The sequence below is a fragment of the Ixodes scapularis genome, unplaced genomic scaffold (assembly GCF_016920785.2).
Source record: "Ixodes scapularis isolate PalLabHiFi unplaced genomic scaffold, ASM1692078v2 PGA_scaffold2__306_contigs__length_199485367, whole genome shotgun sequence".
Classification (NCBI taxonomy): Eukaryota; Metazoa; Arthropoda; class Arachnida; order Ixodida; family Ixodidae; genus Ixodes; species Ixodes scapularis.
In genome coordinates, this window is record NW_024609857.1 from 115,084,750 (window position 1) to 115,107,234 (window position 22,485).

The following is a 22,485-nucleotide window of genomic DNA, read 5'->3' on the forward strand; positions in this document are numbered from 1 at the left end:
CTCAACAAATCAAAACAGCTGCCGAAACAATTTTTATCTTGTTCGAAGGATATGAATCCGTGATATTGAAAACTTTTGGACATGTTTTCTTCTTTACAACAAGGTCAGTTTCTTTCACCTAAGCTTTTTTTTATTATTAGAAGATAACCCTCGTTTTATATGTCGTAGGAACCGTTGCGTTTCAGTTTCTTTGGGGATGAGCACAAGCAATAAAAACGTTTAAGAAGCAGTAGATATCAGGTTGTTTTTGTTCCCGGACCTCGATGGAGCACCCTAGCTACCGTCAGGAACCGAGAGAGGAGATCGTGGAAGATGTGGTCCGGATGCGGGTTGGAGTTGAAGAAGACTTTTTGCTTCTTCTTGTTGTGGCCGACGGCGGAGAGTCAATAGGCTTGGAGGCGAAGTTGAAATGAATACAACTGATAAAAAAAATTTACTTGAAAAAAAAAAAACACTTACGGAAAATGAAATGACACACTGCAACTAACTGCCGCGCACGGCCTACGTAGTTAGACGGTTACAAAAACGGACGCCTTGGCGACAAGTGGCCTCCCGCGCACGGTGAGGGCGGCAGCGAAGCCGCAGAGCAGGGGCTGTCGCACACGACAGAGGTAACGCGGCGAGCCGCGGGAGAGAACTAACGGGCCACAGGGGCCCGTTCAAACTCGACCAATTTTCGTCCGGTCGGGGTTATGACAGTGCGCCGAAACCTGTCCCATCCATTAAGGGTCTAGTTCCAACCCCGTTGGGTACAGGCCCCGAAGCATTCTCAAACAATTAAACCAGAGGCCATTGCTGTTGCCGAGGGGGGCACTAAGACCGGGCACAGTGGTTGAGAGTCTAAACCCCCGACATATTTATGTTCTAGGGAAGATATACATATTCTCGATTTCGGCGAGAATCGCCGATACGTGCCTCACCAGCAAACCTTCCATCACCAGAGAGCGCGGGTAGGAGTCTCAACGAAGGCGCGCCAGATAAATTTGGGCGTCCGGGGAAACCGTTTCGGCGGAAAACCCCAGGATGCTGGGTCCACGCCGGCGCGTACACACCTGCCGCGCCCGTTGCCCCTCCAGCCAACGTCACCAACCACTGGAACCTGAACCGAGGCTTTCGACGAAGTCGTTCGAGCTCGAGACGTTGCCAAGTTTTCGAAAAGGCGCGCCAGTCGTTGATAGCAGCACTCCAGCGCCCCGAGCGCCCGCGTAGATTTGTGTTGTCGGAGGCCCCCTGCCCCGGGTGAGAGGAAGACCCCCGGCCATGACCCGCCGTGGGAGAGGCACAGCCCCGCCCGTGGTGGAAAAACTATAGCGATAGTACGTATCGGGACGTTACACGAAATCTTTAAAGAAAAAGCCGTCTCGGCGGCGCGCAAAAATGCGAGCACCTCTACAAAAGCTATCTCTTTTTTGGCATTTCCTATCGATTGCAATACAAATTACTTGTTGACAAAATATTGCACCTTTGAGCCCTTTAATCAGGATCATGCTAGCATCGTAACTTGCCTGTATCGTCTTGGTTACACAATCAAGATGATGGTGATAACGATCGAGTATATATTACGTATATCACGGCAACGGCAAGCCTTCTCAGCAGGCTTCTGGCTCAAAGCTGGTTTACACAGTGAGTTTAGTTGCAACCAAGTGCGCTGTGCAGCCTTGGGATCTCTCAGGACGAGAGAACAGATTGGCACTCTGGCGCCATCATCCAAAATATGGCCTCGTAACTGCATTTCACTAGAGTTAAGGTTTTGCAGTATTTGCGAGATAAAATGTGCCCACTATCTATACAAATGGTCGTTCATAACATTGTGAAGTTTTCAAGCCTGAAAAGAGTATATGATGCCCGACAAAATAGGAAATGTGCAAGGTAATCTCAAGTGTTCCTCCGCTACCCGAGAGATGGCGCCAGGGGGTTCTCTCATCGTAATATACCACGAGAAGTTGTAATGTGCTTGGTTTCAAACACACGTAAGAAAGTGCACCATCATTAATTGCTGGGGTATGCATACAGAGGTAAACATAACAGCTCCTGCACTGCGCTTGATGCTGCATACTTACTAATGCAGTTCGTTCACCTTGTAGAAGCAGCCTTTCTTTTATGGCCTGACAGACTGAAATCTTTGGTACAGAACCACCGGGATAGGGTGAATGTACAATGCCGTCTTCGATGCGGGCTTTCAGCGACATTCCTCTGATATCTTAGGGTTCCTCCGGTTATTATGTCTAGCGACTCTAATCTGAAAGGAAGACAAAACAAATGAAAGCATGACAACACATTCACCAATTTAGAAACCATGCCTGTTTGTCAGGTCAAAGGTCTGTTATTCAAAGGCTTGCCAACTCACGAGTCTACATTTATACTCCTCGGAGGAAGATAATTTTTCCTATTTCTACAGCCGCCGTATCCTGTTTTAATTCCCTGCATGAGACGCTTGGTACTGCGCTATTTTCAAAATAATATTTACCTTTCTAATGTACCGTTGTTAGTTCACCAGTCACAAGTACGCAGCAGTTTATCCCAAAACTGATAGCACTTGAGTAGAGTGCTTTGTGACGCACGGCCCGCAGATCTGAAACTAAAATCCGCTTTCTGTGGCGTTTTAAATTCCATAGCATTTCTCTGCGCAAAGCCCCGCAGGTGCCACCTCCATGTGTAGGTGTTTGCTAAGCGACTTCACCGCGGATTCCAAACGATGTGGGTTTACCCACCTACATCTGGCTGCGCGCGACTTTCCCGTGTCCGGGAAAAAAAATTTAGCAGCGCTGTGTTTATTCGCCGTACAGTCCCTGCAGTAGCTGCGACACGTCTCGGCAAAGTTGTTGGACAATCGGCGTCGGGTTCACGCAGCGTGGGGTGCGTCAACAAAAGCGTTCAAATGAAATAGACATCTTACCAATTTCTTCCCAACGCTTTTGTTTCAAAGCGCATGAAAGCGCGACTCCCTGGCCGAGCTCTTGGCATTGACAGTGCAACAACGGCGTTTCGTTATCAGCTTTTTTTTTCCTTTTTTTTTTTTTTCTTCAGACAACGCGTGCAGTGGGCGTCGGGTACTGCAAAAACCGGCTCTGTGTGAACGCCTCCGCTTCGCTCGCAGCGGACCGAGGTTCGAATCCCGCGGGAGGCGGACGTTCTTTTTCAAAGATTTGGAAACCTCGACGACGGACAGCCTACGCCCTGATACGCCAAGTACAATGTCAACAACAACTACTACTATATCAACAACGAATGTAAATTCTAGTGGTGGAAAGATCCGATGCCAGGTATCGCTGTAAAAGGGCCTCCTAGTTGTTGACCTAAACCCGGGGTAGGCTTAGTTAATCCCTTCGGGGCCCACCCGGCGAGGCAACAAACAACTTCGGCCTTTTTTCCAGCAATACCACACCCCTGAGAGTATTTTGAATGGCTCAGGGGATGAACCTCTTATTAAAAAGTAAACGCTCGATCATGCCGTAATTATTTGAAAGCCAATGAATCAAGCCGCTCCAATGCAGTTCGAAGCCATGAGTTTGTTTCCCCGCACGGCGCGTCGTAGCCTGTATTTCTATTGTAGTGTTTGTTTTTCTATTTGTGTTGTTCGCGCACGACTTCAATTGCAGTTTTGAATTAATCTCTGTAGAGTGGATATTCACTCAGCTGGAAGTCATGCTTCAGGGGCTGAGAAATCGCTTTCCGATCAACTTTAATGCAGTCAAAGCCGCGACTTGCGGCAGGTGTAAAGCGTACGGAGCTACGCCGTGGCGAACTCGAAAACCTCTAGGGCTCATCCCAGCGCGCCAATTGGAGGGCAGTTTTTCCAGGAACCGTAGTAAATTTAAACAGCAAAATGAGGGGTAATTTTTTTTTTTATTTTACCTACGACTATTGTTAATGCTAAAATTCCACACTGTAAATATACGTCCTTTCCGTCACGATTTCGTACTGTTCAGTCTTTCCCCAGAGTGCAATCGCTCTCGGGGAGGAGACAACCGACAGTCACATTGACCACTATACGATAGGAGCTTACTGTTCAGACCAGCGTTCGAACATGACTATCCGCACGTCGTCGATTGCACCTAATCCCTCAAGTGGTATTAAACTTTTTAATGTAAAGCGGAATGTCAACCTTCGACGCCCCGCCCCCTCCGATCACGGCCCGACCAGCGGCATCAATGCCCGACAGTTTCCGTCATCTCATCTTGTTGTTACACCACTGACATGGGAACACACGGCCACATCGGCGATAATTCCAGTCTTCTGTTCACAACCCACAACACTGCCATCACGATGTTTCTGCTATGTTGTTGACACGCACAAATACAGATACAGAACCATGTTGAACGCCGGTTGCACTCGGCATCGGAAAACAGAACCGAACTCAGCACGGAAGGCACCCAGGCAGCCGGCAGTAAAACCTGCCTGTCTTGGACACAGCTCTTGCGATTTCCATAACGTCGAAAACGTCGACGCAGTTCCGCGAGGTTTCGCTACTGTACTGGGTGAAACAAGGAGACGGTAGGCTCTTTAAATCGACCGGAAAATTCGGTTTCTCAACCTATCGCTCTACGACTTTGTGCAGCGTTGCCCACAGATGGTGCATTTTTTTTTTTTTTTTTGTAAAAGCTGCAAAGAGCGAACTTACCTGAGGAAAAAGTAAAGAAAGAAAAAGGCTTAGCTCCTATGGAAACTCAGCGACGCCACCGGCCTTGAAACAACACGGCGCCGTTTCGCACGGGACACAAGAGATGGCGCAACGAACGCCGCCAACGAACGAGCATACGGCGCCGAGAGCCAGCGTCTTTAGCAGACAATCTTTTCGACTCAAAAGCGACGCGCGTTCCGCAGGCGGCGACAGTCGCAGAAACAAAAACAGGCGCGGTAACAACGAGGAACTGCAGTTCCTTGTCTGCTAAATACGCCGGCTCTCGGCGCCGTATGCTCGTTCGTTGGCGGCGTTCGTTGCGCCATCTCTTGTGTCCCGTGCGAAACGGCGCCGTGTTGTTTGAAGACCAGTGGCGTCGCTGAGTTTCCATAGGAGCTAAGCCTTTTTCTTTCTTTACTTTTTCCTCAGACAAGTTTGCTCTTTGCAAATTTTACAAAAAAAAATGCACCATCTGTGGGCAACGCTGCACAAAGTCGTAGCGCGATAGGTTAAGAAACCGAATTTTCCGGTCGATTTAAAGAGCCTACCGTCGCCTTGTTTCACCCTGTAGTTCCGCGCACGGAGGTTCCGCGTGAGTCCCGCAATCCGGAGACGGCCATCTTACCCACTGTGTACGTGGCGCTGCTGGCACTGCTCCGGAACTTCGCTGTTTCTAGCGGCTTCGTTTGCTCGTTTGATAAAATTAGTGATAGAAACGTCAATGCAACCGAAATGTTCTGCACGTTTGGACTAGAAGACGGAATTACAGCCGGCCTTCGCTGCCGCTGAAGCTGAATCAACTCAACAGCATTTGTTAAACAACGTGCGCGACCTGCTCGAAAAAGGAAACCGAAAGAAGATGAGTCGGAGGGCCAAATCCTTCTCCCGTCTGCCTGGAGAAAGAGAAAAACGTTTCGTTCCTCCCCTTTTCTCGTGTCGCTTGGGGGTGCGTCAGTAGAAGGGAGGAAGACGCGCCGTTCCTACTTTTTTCCTCCATTTTTTCTTAGAGTGTAGAGTGCTTTGTGACGCACTGCCTGCAGATTTAAAACTAAAACGCGCTTTCAGTTGCGTTTTGAATTCCATAGTGTTTCTCTGCGCAATACCCTGCAGGGGGCACCTACACGTGCAGGTGTTTGGTGTGCGGGGTCACTGCAGATTCCGATTGATGTGGGTTTACCCACCCACTCATGGCTGTCCGTTGCTCTTACGTGTCCGGGAAAAAATTTACCAGTTTTGTGTTAATCCGCAGTACAGTCCAAGCAATAGCTGCGACACGTCCCGGCGAAGTGGTTGGAAAATCGGCGTCGCGTTCACGCAGCGTGGGGCGCGTGAATAACAGCGTTCAAACGAAATAGACGTCTTACCAATTTGTTCTGAACGGTTTTGTTTCTTTTTTGTTCTGATCGCATAAAAGCGAAACTCCCTGCCCGAGCTCTTGACATTGGCAGTGCAACGGGGGCATTTTGTTATCGGCTTTCTTTTTCTAGAGGGCGCGTGCAGAGAGCATTGGGTACTGCAAAAACCATAAGCATAAAGAGGGCTGTTTAGGCTGGGTGGCGTAGCTCAATTCTTCTTCGAGCTTTCGAGCAGTGCGGTCGCAAGAATCATGACCTCCGTCGGAGCGGCTACAGCGGTCCTTGATGACCGTGGAACTTCTGTGTTTGGTGCTTCATCGTCATCTACTAAGGACTACAAGGTATAGTTTTGCTTTCGATGCCATCCGGGGAAACCTTTATGAACCGTGTTATTTTTCAGGGACGGCTCTACCGGGTCAAGGATTTCCGCCAGGAACTGAAGCGAACCGTTGCCTTGCCAGACACCGTCTCGCTGGGCGTGTTCCGGATTAATCATGTGTGGTTGGCGACACTGCGCACACCGGAAGCAAAAGAACGGCTCCTGAACTTCAAGGAGACCAAGGTGAAAGGTCTTCGTTGCCTCGTCATTGATCCTGGTTCCAGAGAGATCCGTCTACGGATCGACTGGGTGCCACATCTCGTAGCGGACGACGAGGTACGGAAGCTGTTCGAGCCTCGCAGCTGTTCGAGTGCTTGCGATGCAAGCGCTCCGGGCACATTAGGCCCGACACTCGCGTGCCTCCTGGGAGAGCAGCCAACGAAACGGGCCTTAGCCGACAAGAAGCGATACGCGCTACGGAACGAGATAGCTAAAATCGATGTCAACGGCGTTACAGCACGAGCTCAAGCAGTATTCAGCAGGCGTTTGTTGCGCACTATAAGCGGCTCTTTGAGACGAAAGTTCAGGGAAGAAAAGACCCCTCGTGTGGGAAGCTTCTAGAATCGCTGCGTGCAGTTAGCGGAAGAGGAGACGGAAAACCTGTCGCTGTCGATTACTATTCAGGAGGTCGAACGGGCGATAGACGACCGGCCAATTCCAAAAACGCCGGGACCCGATGGAATATGAGCCGAGTTCTCCAAAACGTTCAAGGGCGTTCTCGCCAGTGTGTTGTAGTAAAGCGTATGAACGGGAAGTGTTACCTCCGTCTTATACGCGCGCGTATGCTGTTTTCATCCCGAAGAGTTACGATGTCACGAAACAACCTCAAGTCACGGGCTACCGCCCGATCACACTTTGTAACATTGATTACAAAGATTTTTCCAAAACGTTTAGCGCAACGATTTCAGATGGTTGCTTGTAAGCTTATGGGGGAACACCAGACATGTGGGATCCAAGGAGCAACTATCATGAGGAATGTAGATGCCGCGCGCAGCGTGTTAGAAGCACGTGATGGGGGCATGAGCCAAGTAGCCATGCTCTGAATAGATCTAAATAAGGCGTTCGATCGTGTCAAGGATGACGTCCCTTTTTTTATGTTTTAAAACGTGTAACCTGGGTGAGGCCATTTTGGAAAGTGTCAAAATGGACTATGAAGATTGCACCACAAGGCTTGTTGTAAACGAAAAAGTGACTGAGCAGATTCATGTGTGAACGTCCGTAAGGCAAGGATGCCCTATGACGTCGCTTTTGTTTAATTTGTATTTGTAAATATTGTGCCTACGTGTTTTAAACAGTAAAGGTTGACGGGGCTTACGACTGGAAAATGCTGAGATAAAAGTTGTGAATAACGCACAAGTTATTGCAGTGCTTTCCAGTGATAAGCGAAGTGTCAGTGCCGCAGTCGCTTTGGTGAAATATTTTTGTAACGCTACCGCCGCAGCTTTTAACTGGGACAAGTGCCGCGGTTTCTGGCACGGCGCATGGGCCCCAACGCCTTCAGAGTACGAGGGCGTAAGCTGGGACCGCGAGCCCTGCGCATACTTCGGTGTGCCCTTAAATTCGTACCGCGAGACCAAATCCGTTTGGTCGGGGGTCGCCACCGACCTGGACAGCCGCGCTTCTCGTTGTAAGCATCGTGATCTGTCCATCTTTGCGAGGGCAACAGTTTGCAATGCTTTTTTTTTTTATTTCAAAGATTTGGTGTGTATTTTGGCCCTGTTAATTTTCAGAAGTATCCCTGTGCTTTTTGCTGTGTTCATTCGGGAATCTAACTCAGAACGCATGAGGCGATCGAGACAACCTCTTTCACAGGGTACGTAACGGATTGAATCGGGCTGTCCTATTTATTTGTGAAACAACTCGTGTCACATTTTTTTTTTCGAGAGCAAGAACACCCTTTTATCCGCACGGTTATCTAAACAAAACTGTCTCCTCATTTGCCATTCTTTCTTGTTTCCTCTTATGGTGGCGAGCCAACAAGACTCGTGGGTTTTCGAAAGGGGGTCGTTGATACTGTATTGTTTTTGGTTGCTCGTTTTTCTTTCGATTATTAGTCTTTAGGGAGCAAGAAAACACTCGCGTGCGATTTGATAGTCAGATTTACCGACGGCGACGTATCGAACTGTTTTTTGTCATAGTGGCCAATATGTGCTAAGCCGAGTTAAGCGTATCTGTTTACCGCCTTCGGTGAAAGCGTTCTTTCTTAAGTTACACACCAATACGTCGCCGGTCAAGGTGTGGCTAAAGAAAAAAGGTATTGCTGTTCCGTGGACGGTTAATTGTTTTTTATGCAAGCAACCTGAGACTATTAAGCATGTATTAATTTTTTTTTTTTTTTTTTTTTTTGCAGGGATTCTGTATTTTTCTGGGACGTGTTCCAGCGCACGCTAAAGAAAGAGCTGTGTATCACCCCGTCTGGCATTCGTTTTTTCAAATTTTTTGGAAGTGATGAACGATGACTGCGTGCCATTTGATTTTTTTTTTCTTTTGGGTCTTCGTAGTACTTGGCGCTCATGCATGACGCCGACCCCATTGCCAAAGAAGTTCGCTTTTATTTATTCTCTCTTGTGAAGCAGATCGAGAGTGTTTTTGCACGCGCGAGCCTAAGCCCCAATGGCTAGGACTTTCTAACCGCTTTTGGATATGAGAGCCTTTTAACGTGCCACGCTGAAGTCTTGCAGCGCATTTTTAAATCGAATTGATCTGAGTTGTTTGCGTTACAACAAAGAAACAAAAGGTGTGGCGTCATCTGGATCTGGATCGGATCCAGATGATCAGGTTGTTATCCGCGCAGGGCTCTAGTGATAAGGACCATCAGAACTGTTAAAATGAACATCAACAAAAACGAACGCTGCACAACAACGACGATACCAAGAAAATGAAACCAGACAGTCACCAATAAAGTGACAAAAGCAACATAACATCATTTTGTTAAATCTCTATATAACAACGCTGAAAGTGGTACCAGGGAACTCATTCACTCTGAAAGAATTACAGAATAATGTTCAAGATAACCATTAACCCATAAAGCAAAAATAGAAAATATTGTTTTGTAAGTCTATAAAAAGAACAGCACCAGCTGAAAAAAACAACAAAACAAATTTTGTCGCGCTTTAAACGACGAACGATACGCATCTATACGCTTTCTTAGAGCTTCCTTGCATCAGATTATTTATGCAAGAGAGTCAGTTTTTCTATTCAGCCATATTTATGAGAAATGAAAACCCCAGGTAAATTTCAGTAGCGTTGTACCCATAAAACACTAGAGCTCAGTTGAATTCCCAGTTTTTAGCTATATCTGTAGAACTCCCGGCTCTCCTCGCCGTACCAGGCTGAAGGAAGAAGACCCGTTACCGGACTAACATAAGCTCACTATACTTCATTTCAGCTTCCGTCCGAGCCAGCCAAAGGCTGAGGGACGGTTCGCAACTTCGAGAAGAGCATTCCTACGCACCACAAAGTAGTTCACAACAATAATTTATTTTAAAATAACTCTTCTGTGCGTATAAACTGCACAATCTTCCAGATGTGTACTGCTGAGAATGATTTGCAACTAAAGGAATCAAATCCCTGAAGTTTATGTTTCTATTAATATATATAAATGCATGTGGTTTGGTGAAAACATGTATATCCGCTGGCAACACGGCTGCAGCGCTCGGTTTTTCTGTGTGATTTCGTTCCCGTAATCGCCGAATGATGTCCTTCGCTGCTTTCCTCACCGAGTCGCTTCAAAACGCCCTTTCGCAAAGGCACGTTTGGGCGTCAGGCGCGAGAACTCGTGATGAATGTCTACTTTCAAACTCGGCAGGAGACTCCGGCCGCGTCGTACCGCGAATGCGTTGTAAACAAGCAAAACGTCCGGGCCACTACAATGCAGATACGCCGCGAAATCAGGGCATTCCTTTACCTGCCGATCACATTGAACGCCGAGGGGCTGGTGGAAAGGACTGCGCCTCGAGCTCTGGTATACCCAAACAATACAAGGAAACATCAACGGTCGGGTCATCGGGGACCCTGCAACGTGTACTTGCAACTTAAAACTATGCCGAACAGGTGGAAAGCTCGGACACAGACGCCAGCGGCCAGCCTACGTACTGACATCCCCTGTCACTAGGTTTTAGAACGTGAAAGGGCACTTTTTAAACCTGCAGCAGACGATATCGTTGATACACCCGTAGCAGACGAAATACTCGGCGAGCGCAGGCGGCGCGGCCGACCAGCGGCGCGGCGGAGTGATACAAAAGTGCAGGCGAGATCGCGTGACCTATTGCCGGCTTGTGATTGGCTCCGGCCACACGTAGCTTTGGCTGCGCTCGGACAGAAGCTGAAACGAAGTATAGCTTAGGCTCTCCGGAGAAAGAAATTACATACTTATTGACTCACCCGGACAGATGCACACCGGTCTTCTTTTTTTCCTTTTTTGTTTTCTTCTCTGAGACAAGGGGTCGCACGAGGAAATGCTGGCAGACTGAAGTGAGGACAGGAGCGAGTGTTATTTTTGTAGGGTCCATTGTACACGAAAATATCTCTGATATGAGGTTGTAAGAATGTAAAACGCCTGCTCTTGCTGGCCGATAAGATAAGGTTCGCTGTAGTTAAGAGTTCTGATTTCGAGCGCTCTCGTTGGACGTGTCATAAAATGAAAGGAACTCGACTTGCCCTTTTTAACAACACTGATCCGCAGTTTTCTTCTTTTTTTTGCGGGTTTTCGCCTGCTTCTTGTTGTTTTAAGCGCCATCTAGATTTGTTTCAAAACTACGTGTTCGATGGGGTGCAGTGAAACGCCATCCAGACGTTGTGCTTAGAATACATTGCAGTTACCCTAGCAGCCGTCCTCAAAAGGGTGGCGAGCTGAACGACGGGAGGCGGGCCGTGGGGGTTGAGGGAGGGGCCGATGCTCGTGGAAACAGCGTCTATTAGCGCTGAGCGAGACCGATTGGAGCGTTGCGATCGCTCAATGACGCCGTAGATACCGGTATCACGTGACGGGACCAGGTGTTTTTTCCGCTTTGCTTTGCTTTCGTTCTGGGATTGAACGCGTAACAGCAGGAAGTGGTTTCTACGTATATCTTGTTTTTGCTATTACGCAAAACGCGCGTACGACGAAATCTATAAGTAATTCCGAATACGCGAAGCGTTGTCTGTAGGTGACGATGGAATCCTACAGTAATTTCATGGCCGCCGACACCGCTCGGATACTTCGCCCTTGAGACCAAGGAGCATACTTTTATGTACTCATCGCATGCTTCCCGACTTTAAGCGGAGAAAAGATAGATACGTACTCAAAACTACAATTCTCTGTAAAGTCCGATCTACCCACGAATTCTGGAAAGAACGACGATAATCCCACCGACTCTGGCGGCAGCAGCCGTGGCAATCTTGGCGTACTGTTGAGGCTACGGCCACCGCGACCCAATAGGGTCGTCGGAGCTACGCGCGTGACACCACGTCACGGGAGCGTTTGTGTCACTGCACCAAATTCGAGGCACGGAGGAACCGGCTGCCGTCTGCTCACCAAGAGTCGCCTGCTACAAAACCGACTAACTTCAGGGGAACGTCTACCATCGCAACATTGCCGTCCGCTAAGGTAGCGAGCTCTTCGGGAACATTTCGTGGGGCAACCATTCGCTCAATATATCACCGAATCTGTGTATGTGTGTGTTGGGGGGGGGGGGGGCTACTGCAATGGCGACGCTTTGAGCGGATGTGGTCGATTGCAGGGCTGTGATCGTTCAACCATCCTTCAAAGCCCACGTGGTTCTAGAGAAGTGTTGATCCGAATTGTGTTTCGTTGAAAAGTCATGCCTCGCCTTTGTGCCGTCTAGTGTAGCGTAGTGTCAATAGAAATGATATCCCGCGAATTCAATTGCCGTTAAAAAAATACAAAAAAAACAAACAAGAACTACATTTTGTTGCACACGGCGCTGTTACTGTGGCGGTAACGAGGCCTCCGTGGCCTCGAACATGCAGTGTTGCCAGGTGCCTTGCTCCGACGCCTTTATTGGGTCGCAAGCTTTTATGGTGGTAACCATAAAAGACTGCGATTACAATTGTGCGTGGCCTGTTTTTCTGTTAACAAAAAAAGTGCTCAGAGATCGCGGACACGCTGTTCTATTGTGGCCGAGATAGGAAGGCCAAACCCAGTCGGCGGGAATGGAACAAAAGAAGGGTGTTTATTTGTTGGACACTCTCTTTATTTAGCCGCCGCTATTGGGGCGATGACCTCAGGGCGCTGACGTCAAGGTAGCGTTTTTAATTAGACATGACACTCTTCCTTCCTTAACAAAAGAAAGGTTTGTAAATTAATCTAGACAATTTGGCCTTCGCTCTCTGATCATCGGCTTGGTACTTGTCGGGAGGTCGCCGGGTGCGAATGCTTCGCCGCTTTGCCGGTGCTTCACCTTGATCCTTTGCGGCGGTCGACGTCCTTTCTTCGGGGTTGCTTCGAGCCGTCAGATTCCCATTGAAGTCTGCAACGCCATGAGATGAGGTTGCTGGTGATGACCTCATGTCGCCTTCGACTTGGCCATCGAACGACTGTGATCCCTCGTTGAGGCGTTAGGGTTCTTGCGCTGACGATCAGGCACGGTCCGCAGCTCTTCAACTGCAACACTGGCCTCTGTTGGCTGGAGTTTCTGCCAAGGTTTGCGTTGATCATCTGATCGACAGTCCGGGACCGCTGTGACGTGTTGACTTGGTGTAAAAGGTGGTCTCGGTGCTCTCTTGGCTTTTGACTTCCGTCCGGCATTTCATAAAAAATCACAGGCCCCAGACCATAGTGCCGCGAGCGCAGCAGACCAATTAGGCGGTGCGCCCGTGGCCTGGCCAGGCGTTCACTTCCGGCCTCCGCCGAGTACGGACGTGCGATGTCGGGCTCCCAAGGAGCGGCAGCAACGGCCAGGCCTGACCGCGGTTCTTCTGTTTCTGAAAATGCTGAGGAGTACAAGATCAATCTGCCACCCCTGCCCACCGGTTATCTGGCAAAGAACGCAGTTTTTCTGCACTGTGATATGCGCTACCGGCCTTATCAGATTCAAGATTTCAAGGAAGAATTGGAAAGGCTGAACATCCTGCAAAAATTGGCGTCGGCGGAAGCCCACGAAATGACTCATGCTTGGATGCTTCGGCTGCACTCGCTCTCCGCAAAGCAACGGTTGGTAGACGCCAAAGAACTTCGGATCAAAGGGGGGCGTTGCCTCGCTTTTGACACCGCCAACACGGAGGTGAAAGTCAAGCTGCATTGGGTTCCTTATGACGTGCCAAACTGCCAGGTACGTCGAGACCTCGAACGCTTCGGCAAGGTGACGGACATTAGTCGTGACCATTTCCGTGAGAAGGGATTTGAGAACGTCGAGTCTAATACGCGACTCGTCCAAATGACGCTAAAGGAAGGTACGACTATGGAAGACATTCCGCACGAGCCACGCATAGAAGGATGCAAAGTGCTAGTCATCGTTCCTGGCAGGGCTCCTTTGTGCCTCCGGTGCCGCCGTACTGGACATATCCACTGTAACTGTCGAGTTCCGCGTTGTAAAGAGTGTCATCGCTATGGACACGACAGCGAAAGCTGCGTAAAGACGTACGCCTTCATCGCCCGAGAACGCCGAAACGAAGACGTGAATGACCTAATAATGGATGAGGTAGAGGCTGAAGACACCGCTGCGAGCGACCTGCCAGAGGGGCAGACCGGAGATGAACCAAGAAGCCGGCCACAACCCGTCCAAGCGACGAGGCAGCGACTTCGTCCCAATATGCCAAGAAACCCACGAATGCGGTAAGGGAGGCGCATGAAACATCGCCACCACCCCCCAGATGTCAACCAAAGCCGGTCGAGGAAGTGGCGAAGGCTACCGACGACGACTTCGTACACCACCCACTCCAGGAGGGAGACGAGGACACAGATCAAGTGGACATGATCGACGCGTCGGTCCATTTAGACAAACGGACGCTCGCACAGGTCTCCCCGACGGCTTCAGTGGAAGACACTCTTGACGAAACCCAGCAGGATCACGGGAAAGGCACGAAAAAGAGCCGAAAAACAACAAAGCCAGGGACTGCCGAGGACGTACGTAGACACAAAGACTCAAAGTGAGTGTACGTCAGCCCGATTTTCGAGTGTTCTCTTTTCCTTTTTTTTTTCTTTGTAACCTTTCAGCAAGTGCGTAACCCTCGGTTAGCGTCACACAAACAAACAAAGAATAACGGACCTACCATCCCCAATTCGTATCGGAACACTCTACATTCGAGGCTTTAACTCGGGGGAAAAGACAGTACCAGTTACAGCGTTTACTAAGCGAGGAAAACATCGACATACTTGCATTTCAGGAAGCTAAAATAGAACATGACGACAACATTGAGCGTGCTTTAAGACCTTTTTTAAGCCGATACGAAGTACAGTCGCCGGCCATATGAGCTCCCCCGGCCGAACGCCGACCGGAGCAGCGAAAATCCCGCATGGGGCGCGTCGAGCATTGCCGCGTTCTGGGAGCCGGGCTATTGGGACCAAACCATTCCGTTACCAAAGGGGTGGACGCAGGAAGTTTAATAGCATTCCGCGTATTGGAACGTGAATCTCAAGCACGGCCGATTACAATCCCTCATCTAGTTGTAGGTAAACGCAGAGGGCTTATCGAAGTTCTTCACTACATAATATCTCTGACGTGTTATATGCTACTTTTTTATTTGCAAAACCGGTTTGTCATTTTAGATATTTCCTACCCGAAGAATAGTCCTACGCACAAGCCCCCTTTCTTACAATCTTTCTTAAACCTAGACTAAACAATGACAAGCGATTTTGAAATAATTTAGTTTTTCTGTAAGGATATGCTATAGATAACAAAAAGAAAATCTTTGTGTCGAAGCAGAATAAAGATTCAGGCACTTTTTTATGAACGCGCTTTATCGAGGAGACTCCATTTGTTCTGCGCTCAGTAGCGTGTTGCTTCGCAACGGTAATTCTCTACACGATGAGTTTGCAGATGGCTTCCTGGTCGGTCACTTCTCGCTTGACGAGGGATCAGTTTTGTCATGCCTATTATCATATCAAACATAGGGTGCTTACATTGGTAAGCATCGGTTGAACACTGCTGCTTTATCTACGCCTAAGGCAAGCTCCAGTTTATCAGCAGTTATAACATCATCTCCGAACACTTGGGGCCAACACCTGAAAACGGCAATTCTAATCGGCCATGTTTTCGTGATTCACACTTCTAAAGGCTGGAATCCCGATAAAAGGTATGCGTACACCCCTTTGATAAAGGAATGGTTTGGTTCCAATAGCCCGGCTCCCAAAACGCGGCAACGCTCGGCGCGCCGCGTGCAGGATTTTCGCTGATCCGGTCGGCGTTCGACCGGGGGAGCTCATATGGCCGGCGTTCGACCGGGGGAGCTCATATGGCCGGCGACTGTATGTGTCAGCCATGCTGCGGGTCTCTCGGCCGGTTGTTTCTTACTTCTCTCTAAAGCAGTAGAACTGAGAGATTTAAATATAGTCGCGGACGCAAGAGGTAGGTTTATAATAGGCGACTTCACGTTGCACAATCAAAAGTGGAGGGTTCTGTGTATATACGCACCGAACCGAGTCAGTGACAGATGTGAGTTCTTTTCGGACTTCGAGCCATACCTGGAGTGCGATCCTGCGGTTGTCTTATTAGGGGACTATAATTGCGTTTGCAGAAGGGAGGACAGAGCGCCAGGAGAGATGCATACAGACAGGTGCGCAAAATTTTTGAAGAACATATTGAATAAGTATGGCTTAGAAAACGCTGCGCCACTGACAGATGCGAAACCCGAACTTCGGTTCACCCATTTTCAGTCCTCTTCACATGCGCGTTTGGATAGTATTTATGTATCAGCCTATATTGCCAGCGAAGTAACGAACTACGACGTGAGTCCGATATTCTTTAGTGATCACTGTCTAGTAACAGTGACTACGGGTAGTAAAAATATGGAACCAAAAAAAAAACGTTTGACTGGGAGCTCTGGAAATTAACGTTAGACTTCTCAAAGATGATATTTTTATTGAGTGAGTGACGAAGACTTGTGGAAAATTAACCACGATGAAACAATTTAGTTCCTTAGAGAGATGGTAATATTTTAAGCAGGAAATAAAACAACTCGCAATAGAAAGGTCCTCGCAGCTCAAAGTTTTGGCCTCAAACGAAGAAAAGGTGCTGCGCAAATGTTGGATAGATTTACTACAAAGTGAAAGCGATAAACCGCGGTCATGCGTTGCAGACATAAAGCAGGTCAAGGCCAAGCTGGACGCCTTCCAGCAAGAGCGTTATCGCGGAGCAGTGATACGAGCGCGATCTGAAAGATTTCTTTTCGGGGAGCAGCCCACAAAGAATGCTCTAGGCGAGGAAAAAAAGTACGCGCTCGGAAAAGAAATCGCAAGTGTTGAACATAACGGGTGCGTCAGCAATGACAAAGATGTCATCCAGCGTGCGTTCCATGAACATTATTGTAGCCTCTTCAGGGGCGACAAAAAACCGAGCGGCACAGCGACCTTCGAGGGCTTATTTCGTACTGCACCGGAGTTGTCTCAAGAGGCGAAGGAAGGGTGGAAGAACCAATCACGGTAAGCGAGATAGGACGCGCGATTGAAAACCTTCCTATGCATAAGACGCCTGGGCCAGACGGTCTCTGTGCTGAGTTATATAAAACGTTAAAATATTCTTTGTGTCCTTTTCTTTTTGAGGTAATAAGCGAAGCTTTTGAACTTAAAGCGCTGCCCTCTTCCTTCCTTCAAAGCCATACAGTTTTGATTTCTAAATCAGATGACGAAGTAAAAGGAAGGCAAGTTACTGGATACCGACCTATCAGGCTCTGTAATGTAGATTATAAGATATTTGCAAAGATTCTTAACGAAAGACTACAACGCGCAGTTACTGAGCTAGTAGGACCGCATCAAACCTGTAGTATCAGGGGAAGAGCAATTCAGAGTAACTTACACTTCACTCGGTCTATTCTCGAAAGTTGTAAATCCGAAGGAAACCAAGTGGCCTTAATTCAAATTGATTTAGATAAAGCCTTTGACCGCGTCTGTCACGAGTTTTTTTGGAAAATTCTGGAACGCGCGAACGTCGGCAAAATTGTTTTAGAGGGGATTAGAATGGCCTACTCCGGTTGTACTACAAACCTCCTTGTGAACAACGCTTTAAACCCTAAAATACAAGTGCTGTCGTCCGTGCGCCAGGGTTGTCCTTTGTCTCCGTTGTTATTCGCTGTATACCTGGAGCCTCTCTGTTTGTGTGTTAAGCAGCGAGCTAGTGCGCGGGTATGTTATGGGAGGCGTAGAAGTAAAAATTTTGGCGTACGCAGACGACGTCTTCTGTTCTGACAAAAGAAGCGTCGCGTATGCCCTGGAATTGTGCAAGGCATTCTGCGTCTCTAAAGGCGCTGTAATTAACATGAGAAAATGCAGTGGCTTATGGCATGGCGAGTGGGCCACAGCACCCAGTTACGAAGGTATCTAATGGAGTTGCTCGCCCAGCAAGTACCCTGGAGCACCTTTCCAGCATTTAAGGCAGACATCGATGTATTGGACAAATGTAACTTCTGAAATGAAAGAGCGTACAACAAATTGGGGTTCCTGCGACCTGTCAATTTTCACGAGATCCATGATATGTAACATATTTCTGACCGCGAAGGTGTGGTTTGTGCTTCAAGTTTTGAGTTGTCCGCGAATAGGTATACAAAAGATGCACCGTGTTTTTGCCTTGTTTGTGTGGAAGAATGCAGGAGAATCCATGCGAAGGGACAACCTTTTTCGTCGAGTCCAAAATGGTGGCCTAGCATTGCCGCATCTATTTCTCCGTCAGACCATTTCGCGCTTCCTGTTTTTGAGAGACCAGACGAACCCCCTCATTCAGGTGATGCTCCATACGAGGCTTGCTCCCCACCTTCCATCTTTTATTGTTTCCTCGGCCATTGATCGTCCTGCTTGCCTGGTGGGCTTTGTGAAAGAATTGTGGTCGACTCTGTCAAATTTTTGACAGCAAGGTACTCGCTTGATTACTTGTGCATCGTTTCGCGAAAAAAGCTGTACCGCGATCTCCTTGATAATTTATTCCCCGCACCGATGTATCGGACGCTTTATGCGGATGAACCAGGGAAAGATGTTCTACTTCATGTGAAAAAGATGTGTATTCCGCCCTCAGCAAAGCTTTCTTCTTTCGTTTGCATAGCGATACCCTGCCTGTTAAACTCTGGCTGGGTAAACGAGGCATGGTTGTCCCTAGGGGCGTCAACTGCCCGCTGTGTAAAGTCCTCGAAACTGTTGAACACTGTTTTATGTACTGCTGGGACGCAGTGTTTTTTTTTTTTTTTTGGGGGGGTGGGGATGTGTTGAAACGAACTCTGAAGAAATAACTTTGTATAACAGCCCACTCTATTTGCTTTTTATCTACCGAACAGCACGAGAGCCTACCATATGATATGATAATGCTCCTCGGTTTGTTTAGCCTGTGGAAGTCTAGGATGACTGCAGACATGCGGAGCGCCACCCCAAAACGGCGCGCATCTTCTTTATTGACTTAATTACACAGATAGGCTCTGTATACGAAGGGAACGAGTGCCCGCCGGAGTGGATAACGGAGTTCAATAGCCTTACACAAAGTAAAGAATTTTAAAAGAAAATCGCCCATAAGCACTGGGTCCGATGGCAACAGTCCCCCGGGCATCAAGACAACATTGCTCAGTTAAACGGTGCATGAATAACGACAGAAAGCGTCAAATACTGTCCGAGAGCCTGTGTAGCTTGCACGAAATCCAGCAAGGCGAGTGCGACTGCAGCGTCTTTAAGCTCTATCGCTTTCCACATGACCCCGATTTCCGGCAGTAGTGGCTTGCGTCTCTAAATCGAAAAGACTTTTCCCCAACGCCATCCTCTCGACTGTGCTCAGAACATTTTGTGAATGGAGTGGGCATCACATTTAACGCTGTACCGTCGATGAACATGGGGTGCGCTCGCAAGGTGTGTGCAAGTTTCCTCCTGATATTTGCTTTCAGCTTGTAACATTTTGGAACTGAATTTATTTTAATATAGATATTTCGAAGTGGTGACATTGACTCAATTTTATTATCTACAGCACTTAGTTGAAGGCTGATTTTCGTCGCCAGGTGTGGCTGGCGATTGTCAAAATGTTAGTTCTTTTGCTTTTCCTGAATCCCAATCTCCTGAGCAATACCAGAGAGCCATGAGCCCATGCTGACCGTCACAATGCGACTACATTCTTATTTTCAAAATTAGTCCATATTGTAGCTGGAACGAAACCTTCAATTTCTGTTGCTTAAAGTTGAAAGATGCTGATGCATCACTGTTTATAAACATAGAAACATGCTCATGCATCGGTGTTTACAAACGTTTTATTTGAGGATCCCGTGCCAACGAGTGTGTCTTTTGTCGAGAACTGAAAACAGCAAAGTCGAGATGGGCCTTTTGCCGGAGCGAGTCGGTCGATGATTCAACGATTCGAAATTGATGCATGAGCTTATTTCAACTTTCAGCAACAGAAATCGAAGGCTTCTTCCCGGCTAGGTTTATGTACTAATTTTTAAAATAAGAAGAATCTAGTCGCATTGTGACGGTCAACATAGGTTCATGGCTCTCTGGTATTGCTCAGGAGATCGTGATTCAGGAAGACCAATAGAACAAGCTTTTCGACAATTTTCAGCCACACCCGGCGGCGGAAATGAGCCTTCAACTCAGCGTTCTGGTTGATAAAATTGAGTCATTGTCAACACTTTGAAATATCATTATTAAGATAAATTCAGTTAGAAAATGATACAACCTGAAACAGCAATTATCTCGAGAAAAACTCGCATGCACCTTGCCAGCATACCCCATGTTCATCAACAGTACAGCATTAAGTTCGGTGTGCGCTCCATTCACAAAATGTTACGAGTACGGTCGAGAGGATGGCGTTGGAGAAAAGTCTTTTCAGTTTACGGAAGCAAACCACTGCCACCGGAGATTGGGGTCATGTAGAAACAGCCGCACTCACCTTGCCGGATTCCGTTCAAGATACATAGGTCCTCAGACAGTATACAACGCTTTCTGTCGTTATTCGTGTACCCTAAAACCGAGCAATGGTATCCCGATGACAGAGGGACTGTCGCCATCGACGCCCGTTCTCGAATTAAGTTTTGGAGTTTAGAACAGAGAAGAAAGCGCAAACAAAGTTAGGGCAATGGAGATGCCTAACACCGCGAAATAGAGGGCTTGACAAGATCTCTTGGCCAACCAGAAGCCGAAAAGAATCTCCTAGCCGTGGTAGTGAGAAACAGTTTTAATAAGTGTGTTCGGGTTAAATGCAGTACCTCTTCATGGTTATGGTGCACACAATGTTTCGATTATGGTTATGCAAGAAGATGTAAGAAACGATTGTGCCACTTGATTTCTGTTTTGCTCAAACAAAGTCTGGTCGCTTCCATGGAAGATTCCCGGCGCTCGGATTATGTCAATCGTTCTGTTGGTCGTGCATGCTTTTTATATCTTCTAAATCTTTATGTATCTTCCACCATGATGTTGCATGACCGTGATCAAAACATCATGTGCACCATATTTCCAGTCACCAAGAGTTACCACGACGCACTTATTAATTTTGCTTTTCGCAACCACCGCCATGGTATTATGCGCAGCTTCTGGTTGACCATATTTGCATTTCTGAAAATGCTCTGGAACATGCCCAGCCCACCTTCGGCCAATGGTGCTTCCTCATTTGCCTCGTACACATTCCAACGAATGGTTAAACTCTCCCTATATACGTCTCTGAAGCAGAGGAGACATGAGCGACGAAAAAGGGGTGCTGCACGGCAGTTTCAACAGCAACTTGCGTGGACGCTGTGATGTGGAGGCGTGGCTTTACGTCACAGCGTTCACACAAGTACAGGGTGATTCAAGGAGAGGCCATGCTCTTCGAATCGACCGCAAAATTCGGTTTCTTAACCTATCGCGCTACGACTTTGTGCAGCGTTGCCCACAGATGGTGCATTTGTTTTGTAAAATTTGCAGAGAGCAAACTTACCCGAGAAAAAAGTAAAGAAAGAAAAAGGCTTAGCTCCTATGGAAACGCAGCGAAGCCACCGGTCTTCAAACAACATGGTACTGTTTCGCACGGGAAACAAGAGGTGGCGCAAGCTGTCGCCGAGAGCCGGCGTCTTTAGCAGACAAGGAACTGCAGTTCCTTGTTGTTACAGCGCCTGTTTTTGTTTCTGCGACTGTCGCCGCCTGCGGAACACGCACCGCTTTTGAGTCGAAAAGATTGTCTGCAACAGACGCCCGCTCTCGGCGCCGTATGCTCGTTTGTTGGCGGCATTCGTTGCGCCATCTCTTGTCTGCCGTGCGAAACGGCGCCGTGTTGTTTGAAGACCGGTGGCTTCGCCGAGTTTCCATAGGAGCTAAGCCTTTTTCTTTCTTTACTTTTTCCTCGGGTAAGTTTGCTCTTCGCAAATTTTACAAAAAAAATGCACCATCAGTGGGCAAAGCTGCACAAAGTTGTAGCGCGATAGGTTAAGAAACCGAATTTTGCGGTCGATTTAAAGAGCCAGGCCTCTCCTTGAATCACCCTGTATAAGAGACAACATTTTTGCTGGTTGAACAAAATTTTGTTTTGAAGTGTCATTCGCTGTCTAAACAGTCCCCGATAAACAACATTTTTGAGGGTTGAATAAACTTGTGTCATAAATGTTACCAATGTTTCATGAGTGGCATACCTGCTTATTATTAGTAGGCCTATGTAGAGGAAATCATCAGATATCTGTTTTGTGTGTGCAGCCATCCATACAGCAAATCACAATTTATCTTCCAACATAATTGATGAACTGATAACTCGAGCTTTTGACAATTCATGCAAAATTCGTGGCTTCCTGGAATTTGAATTAATGAGAGTTTTACTGTATGTCACATTCAAATTAATAGCTTAGCTTCTTGGGCTTAATGTAAACTGGAACCGGCTAGTGCAACTAAGTCAAAGTAGCATTAAAAAGAAGCTGAAGCACTTTTTAAGAAATCTGAGTTAAGGGTGGACTTCCATAGCATTTTGTCCCATGAATTCAGTGATCGCACTAAACTTGGGCGAAAGTCAACGTAAACTGCATTTATTTTTCAAACATATGTGCAGTGATTG